The following is an 8,310-nucleotide window of genomic DNA, read 5'->3' as shown; positions in this document are numbered from 1 at the left end:
TCGCGTCGGAGGTTCGTTTCCTAGTAGTAGCCGAAGGAAATGGTAGAACATAGCGGACCGCACGAGCGTGAGCGAGCGATCGAAGGCCGAAGCACGGCAAGCGGCGCGGCAGCAAGGAGCGAGGACTCGCCCCCTCCCGCGCGAGCATTTCTTCGTAGTCGACTTTTTCTTACCTGGGATCGTCCTGGAAGCGCAGTAAACAGAGCAATCGGACGAACGAACAAACGAAGAGAGGAAAAGCGGCACGGAGTGCGGGCGCGTTTGAAGCACGACCGACGAAAACAAGGATCCCGGCGACCGTCTTCGGTGTACCCCTTGCTGTTTTTGCCTCGTTGGGTTAACGTTGCGACCAAAAAAAAAAAAGAAAAAAAGAGAAAATGAGAAGAGAAAGGGAAAGAAAAGGGACGGACACGAAAAGAAACGAAAAAGGGTGATGGGTGACAAGAAGGGAGAGGCGTTGCGACTTGCCTGCCCCGGTTCCCTGGCTACCGTCGTTCGATCCGATGATACGTATCTCTCGACGGGTCGTGCGTGTGTATACGCATACTCCTCTCTGCTCATTGTATACGTGTCTGCTTGTCGAGAGTACACACACGTGCAGCGTGTACATAAGAACGCGTATACTCGAGCAAAGAAATGCGGTCTTGTAGCAGGGCGCGAGATACACATACATTGCGTACAAGTACATCGGTAGATAGATATACATACTTACATATTAGATACATACTGTATTTGGTTCATTTTGCTCGGAAACAGTCTACTCGTTCGCTTGGTTGGCACGCTACGCCGAGAGGCGTAGCCTTCTCGAAGGTTAAATGCGTCTGATAATGTGATCCATGTCGTATGTTGGAAGTAGCTAGGCGAATAGAGCGACGGAGAAGGATGTCAGAAAAGAAATAGAAAAAGGAAAAGCAGAAGATGAAGGCGGGAATGAAACGGGATGAGACAGAATGGACGGAACGGAATGGAACGGGATGGGACGGGACGGGACAGCAGAGGACGGAACGGAACGGAACAAATCGGAACGAAACGAAACGAAAGGGAGCAGAGTTGTATGAAGAGGGGGCGAGAGGGTGAGAGAAAAAGAGTTGGTAAGGTATGTATGTATATAGCGTTGCTCGCGATGGAGTAGGTAGGTATGTACGGTCGGCAAAGTCCGCTCAGGCGCTCAGTCGGCACGGATAGAATGGCGGGTGTGGTACGTGACTATGCGCGATAGAAGGAGAAGGTCGAAAGAAAGGATAGAGGGGCGGGAGAGCGAAGAGATGGGTGAGTCAGAGAGAAGAGAGAGTAGTAGGAGGGTAGCTAGTGGAAGGAAGAAGCAGCGGAGGGAAGGTTGGGTGAGCAAGAAGAGCTACCGGAGAGCCACGAGAGGATGCGTTGGTTCCGTTATCGACCTGCAGCAGGGCGTGTCTCTCTCCCTTCTTCTCACTCGCGCGTCCACCTCGATACTTTTGTCCTTGTTGCTCGTTCGCTCCTTTACCATTGGCCCGTCGCCGCTACGTCGATGTTTGTCGGTGTTACGGCAGCGCTCGCGGCGCTTCGCCTCTTCCGTCTTCGTCATCGGCCGGCAGCCAGCCACGGAGTCGCGGCAACTTGGCTAGAACCTAGCACCAAGTGCGAACCGACCGCGAACCGACTCAGAACGGTTATGAGTCTTCGAGCACCCTTCGATCCAATCCCGACCTTTATATCGTCCACGTTTCTCTCGACTCTTCGAACGCTCCACGCTTCGCTCGGGCCCTTAGTTATTGCCATTATTATTATTTGCACCTTCGCGCGCGTACACAGCACGCTGTGAGAACACCCTCGCCACGCTTTCTCCTCTCTCCTCTCCTATATTATATATACGATGATCGACCCAGCCGGCCTCGTTGCACATGGACAGAATGGGACAGCGCCAGGAGGGCAAGGGGGGATGACTCTCTCTCGAAGCTGCTGGCTTGTAACGAGTTAACGAGTTTAAAGAAATGACTCACTGCCTGCCCGTCTACCGTACAAAGGATAATAAGATGGAACGTGTGACGAATAATCGCTCGTTAGAAGCGGAACGATATGGTCGCGCGCATTCTTTGCTACGGCATCGTAGATCGATGACAAACGCCGGTACACGCACGCGGTCGTCCACGAGCAACCAAAGAACACGTCGCGTCAATTCGATAGACGCGAATGCGTGTTCATGCTCTGTGCGTGTTTTGTCTAACGTTCCGTTGCACTCTCGTCTCATTTTTCCTTCTTTTTTCTGCTTTTCTCCTCTCTTTTTCACCCAATCCACCCTTTGCTCCCTTTTGACTCTTCTTTTTTCCCCCTTTTTGTTTCTTTATTTTGCTCGCCGTTTATTCTTATTGCTCGTTTTCCCGTTTTAATAATGGGCGTCTCGTTGTGCTTTTAATGCGAGACATTCGAGTCCGACGTATTAACGCGTGTGCGGTACCATTCGAATGAGTTCGTCATTTTTAATTTCAGTCCTGTTCCCGATCTATCGGAACCGCGCCCGTTCTTTCTCTCTCTCTCTCGCTCGCTCTCTCTCTTCCTGCCCCCTCTCTCTACCGAGCTCGTAAACTTTTATCGAAATTATTACAATTATTATCGCGAGCTTGTTGCGCGGTCCCTGTTGCAACGGGCATGCAGAGTGGTTTTTGCAAATGGCGTAATAACGAAGATAACGAGCAAAAACAGAAATGGCGAGCAGTTCGAGAAATTACGAGCAATTAAGTTGCAGCGTCGTTATAATTTCGATCGTTTCTTTCCTTCCTTTAAATGTCCATCGTGGAACTAGTATTCCCGTACATTTCGGGTTGTTTACAATACGAGATCGCGAGATCATCTAAAGCTGACAGCGGTTATAGTTGTGAAGACGTAATACGTTCAAACTTTGTCGCGTTGCTCGGTGACAAAGCTTCTCGCGTACTATGCTACGAGTGAAATGCCGCAAGACACGTAATTATTTTACGTACGTACGTTAATCTTCAGATATATTTCTAAAAGGCCAACCTAACCCCAATCGATTATCTGACAAAGCTAACCAAGATAATTTAACGAAATTTGCTGTGAAAACTCCGTTTTAGAGGATATCGAGGCCAACCAGCTATTTCAGCTCGGATAACGGCGAAAAAACCTATTGGTATTTTATTCATTTTATTCTTAGAGGGCTGTTTCATAATGTTTTTCACTGAAACGTGTAACCTCGAACGTTCCGGAATGAAGGAAAGGAGAGAAAGACAGGCAAAACGGTGTGCATATTTCTCACGTTCACAATGTAATGAAACGCCTTCTAACTTTCTACGCGAGCTATATGGCTAAACTATTACTGAAATAGATAAAACAGAACTAACAAATCCGCTCGTGGTATCGCTAAAGGATTTCGCGCGTTTACACCAAAATCGTATATCACTGGTATTCGTCGCTGAATTAAACTCATTTTTAAAAGCTTCCATCGAGAATACCATTGCTCGAGTTTTCTCTTTAGTATCGAGGCTAAAGTTTTACGCACAACGTTGCCGTAAACTTTTCTTCCACGCCAATAATATACATAGCAGGGTTATTGGTTTTTCTTCTTTTTTTAAACTTTCCAAATAGACAAAAGTTAATCGCAGTTCGCTTCGTTACAATTACATTTATAACGGCTTTCACGAATAAGTATCTACCTTTCCGAGTGTCTGTATCATACATTAAGAATATTTTGAAGGTTACTATATTTCGTCGTATAATACGCTGATGTCACGTCGCGTCATGTGTCGTGAGATTTAGCTGATATGCCACGAGCTATACTTCGCATCGCTCTTTCTGTAACCTAATGAATGTTGTATTCCATTCCAACAATAGAGAATCGAACTTGGAAGATACTCGAGTGTGTTTTATATTACGCGTCTAATTCTGCATCACTATACTTTGATGTATCTACCGAGAAACGAGTAAACATAGTTTTGAAGTGGTCGAGTCTGAGGTCGATTAGCTGTTCTCATCGAAACGAGTCAAAAATTGAAAGCTAAAATACTTTGCCGAAAAACTGCGATGATCATACCACGAAAGATTTCTAACGCTTTGTTACTTAACGGTTAAATGCGCGGACGAGGAAGTAAAACGGAAATGCATCTGAATCAGAGCAACAAGGAATAAAAAAGAAAAGATCACAGCGATGACATCTAAAAGTGAGAAATTGATCGATAAAATCACGTACACTCGAATAGGATAGAAATATCAGCGTATCGAGCGGAAAAAGGCTCGGCGGTCACTTTAATATGACGTCCAGGAGGTTGACGAGACTGAGATAAATACCATATCACCGTTTCTATGGCACGAGAAAAATTGCCACAAAATTGCCCGTATGTTCCCCTAAAAATCGTTGTCTCGTAGCGAACTACACGTCCTTGTGGATTCTCCACGTTCGTTGGTTCGTTTGTTGGATGCATCTACAGAGTCCTCCTCGTTTCCTCGTAATTACCGTGCCTCGCATACCAGCGTACGGCCGCGGCACGGCGTTTCTGGGGCGCGCACCAATGCGACACCGGAGACAAGAGTGGAACAATCGTGGAAAGAGACGGCGGGGCTAATCGATAAGTACGGTCCCAAACCGAAACTGACATTGAGAAAAGTGCTGATGTCGTTTAGTCATATTCGTTTATACACCAATCGATGAATAATTATTATCAAATAAATTCTAACAGGAAATTATACATCTTTTCACGGAATCGAATTTAATCGTAGCATCTTTTTTCCTTTTTATCTGCAAATATCTTTTATTCCTACAGTAGCGTTGTTTTATATTTCGAATTCGCATAGTTTTTCATTAAAACTAAAAAGTATTATAGAAACAAATTGTCAAAGTACGGTTGCTATTAAAAATTATATTGTTCAGATATACGTTTCGTAATTCTTCGGTTAAAATTTTCCAATCTTTTTCACAAATTTATGCATTATAAGAAAGACATTAACTGACAGCGATTCCCTTCAGCTATTCTTTTCCATTTCGGTTGGTTTATTTGGTTGATCTTTTTAATTGAACCAAACTCAAACGGGAATTAATGCAAGGAATGTTAATATTAATGATCCCATAGTCTCTCTCTCTCTCTCAATTTCGTATTATACATGGTTTCAGTAGAACAACATTCCTATTGGAATACAAATATCCATGTATCTTCCTTTGAATTGGATAATTTCAACGGGAATAGTTAAAATGCTGTATGTTACTTTTTCCATCCTCGTTCCATACGTATGATTTTGATTCGAATACGAAAACAATTATACGTATATTATAACTGACCTAAATAAGAACTATTATTAAAAAGAATTCCAACGATTTCGTCTTGTCCAAGACCATTTGTTTTATCCATTTTTGAGATCGTAATAAATTAACAAACAGTAGAGCAAAATATGTATGAATAACGTCTCGTTGATTATCTCTTTTTGCGGGATATAACGTAAATATTTATTTAGAATAATTAAAATAACTTAGTCGCGTTCTTGCCTTTTCCTCTTTCATTCAATGCGTAATTCTCAATGAAATCTCAAAGAAATGCTGAACCTGACTCAAATCGAAGCTAATGACGAGAAGAACACCGATATCAACGGTTCTACGGCGTCGTGGACAGTGCCATAAACTTTAACGTATTTTCTTCCGATTGCAAGGGAAACGAGAACTAGTATTTGTTAAATAAATGCTTCGATAGAGAATTATTTTTTACGACAGCCTTGTTTCTTTACGGTTCGTGACTATTTAATGGCGATTAATCAAAAAGATGTAATAGATGATAAAATTTAACGTAAAAAAGTGATCATTGCTTTACCATATTTGATATTTTCAATTTTTACCGTGTTTTATTGATAAGCACGTTAAGATTCAACGTTGGCTATTCGTAATTTTTATTCCGAATTATACACGCGTATTTCGATGTTGGATATATCGACATGCGTGTAAATAACTGTTTTAAAAAGTCGATAATTTTAGACGGTATTTATGTAGCTATACATGTAGCGTTTCTTTTTCTGGACGCCCAAGTTATTTTCCTTTCTGTATGGTAAAAACTAAATATAATATCAAATGACTGAAAATGTAGCGATGAGCACAATTCACGATATCATTGGTAGATAAGTTTTTAATACCACGATAAATTGACGAGTTAAATTGGTATACAAAGGAATGAATGTTCCGTTTAATTTGCAGATGCTGCGACGTATTCGATATTTCTTTTGTGTTTTTCTGTTTCATATGTAGAATTTTAATCGAAAATAGCAAACAATATTTCAGCGTATAATGAAAGTTATATGATACAACATAAGAAACGACGTAACTGATTGTTCTGTTTAAGTGTTATATTATGTAATGGTACAGTATATCCCACATTAGTAATATATTCGTTATATCGTAAAGCTTGAAAAGAGTAACAAAGGTAAGATTTCATCAATATTTACATACTATATCACATGGCGTTATTTTTTGTTTAATTAAACACCATTTCCTGCTTTTTCCGAACAACGAATAACAAGCGGTATATGCGCGTTAATCGTTAAATAAATAAAATTCTCCGCCAATATCGCACAATTTCAATTAAAGTATCTAATATCGTAGCGAGCAAATTGTATTTCATTTATGACATACTATCTGTATAAACAAATTGCCATCATTTTTTATGAAACATTCCATTGAACGAAAGATGTACATACGTGTGTACAAGTTGGATCAAATAAAGTGTTACAAGCTGTCTTTTAGGAAACAACGGGACAAACAGTTCTTTTTGTAAATAAACTAAAATTCCACTTACGTTGCTTGATTCTTATATCAAAATTTAATCAGAGCGATACAAAGCGAAACGAGATACGTTCAATCGTATCATTTACAAAACTAAAAATCGAAATCGCGAGAATGGCTGGCACCACGTGTTTGAAAGAAAGCAGCTTATAATATTTTATTTGGTCCATCCTATGAAGGGTAAATAAAAGGAAGGTTCATAGTAAAGAAAATCGGTCATAAGACCTCGTGACCGTTCAATTTTAAATATCAAAATTCTTCTCACGGAGCGCCGTAAATACGATACGACTACACATTTAATTCGAATCGTTCGAATAATTGGGTGGGTTCAGAGTTTCTCCAGAGCGAATCTTTATTACAAATGCAGTCTACTTAACCTGGCGCGTGCAAATGAGATACATATACATACATAGATGACACCGCTTACGAAACTCTAGATTAGTATACCTCGTTCGTAATTCCTTATTAATCTCAGTGTATATAACTTGTCTGACGCGGTTGTCTTTTGGTATTAGCTCTTCCTTTGAATTTTCATAACTAGAATTTCGATCATAAAGCGATCGACACGAGCGAGAAAATATTCCATTCGAGTCGCAGCTCCGGTTTAAAACGGTACAGCCGATTCGGTTCTTTGAAACATTTCATCGGGTTCACCGGTGGAAACCCGACGGTGCTACTCTGCCAATTTTTCATCTCCTCTCTCCTATTCGATTATAATATCTATTTCTCCGTAGGTTCGACCCGCAGGCTCGCCATTCGCTGCCGGAATTTATAGGGTGGTTAAAATTTATCATGGTAATTGTATCGACCATGATATCGTTTGTAATTTTCATTCTGCCTGAATACCGGAATTAAAATATGTTGAAAAGGGTGGAATAAGCCCTAGGGAAATGTTGGCTATTACGGACGGATGTCGATACGTGATTCGGCAACTCGGTAATCTCTGGGAATTCGCATGCTCTAACTTCATGCTCCGATAAAAAAGATCATTATCGGATATGTTTTAAAGAAACGATGTTTAACGGCAACGTTAACACATAAAACGAAAAAGATCGCATGCAGATAAAAAGATCGCTAGCAGTAGGTAGAATGTAAATTTCGTAGCATTCGGCCGATCAGAAAGTTAGCTAAATATAATATAAATATAAATTGTAATATTTGTAATCCTTCGATTACGAGAAGCGTGACGCGACATGGGTAATAGAGACTGCGTGGGCGTCAGTATCGGTTCACTTATACGAACGTATAGATGCTATCTATTGAATCCTGTGAATAGCACGGTTACATCGTCGTAAAGCGTGAATCGGTCTCTGTTTCTTAAACGTGTACCTATATATCCATGGCTATCGATATTCTCTTGCTTTCTCTCTCCCTCTCTCTCTCTGGAATTGCTTCCATGTATTCGCCTTCCTCGTCCATAGCGCTTCTCGAAAGGTCCAAAAGAGCGGATAACGACGTGTGTTATCCGCGTCTGAGTAGTGATTTCTCAGCAAAGAATATGAGCATAGTAGAGAGGATGATAAAGCAGATTTCTTTTCTTCGAACGTGGAACACGATCTGAA

This window comes from Bombus pyrosoma, linkage group LG2, assembly GCF_014825855.1.
Source record: "Bombus pyrosoma isolate SC7728 linkage group LG2, ASM1482585v1, whole genome shotgun sequence".
Classification (NCBI taxonomy): domain Eukaryota; kingdom Metazoa; phylum Arthropoda; class Insecta; order Hymenoptera; family Apidae; genus Bombus; species Bombus pyrosoma.
Note: the sequence above shows the minus strand (reverse complement) of the source record.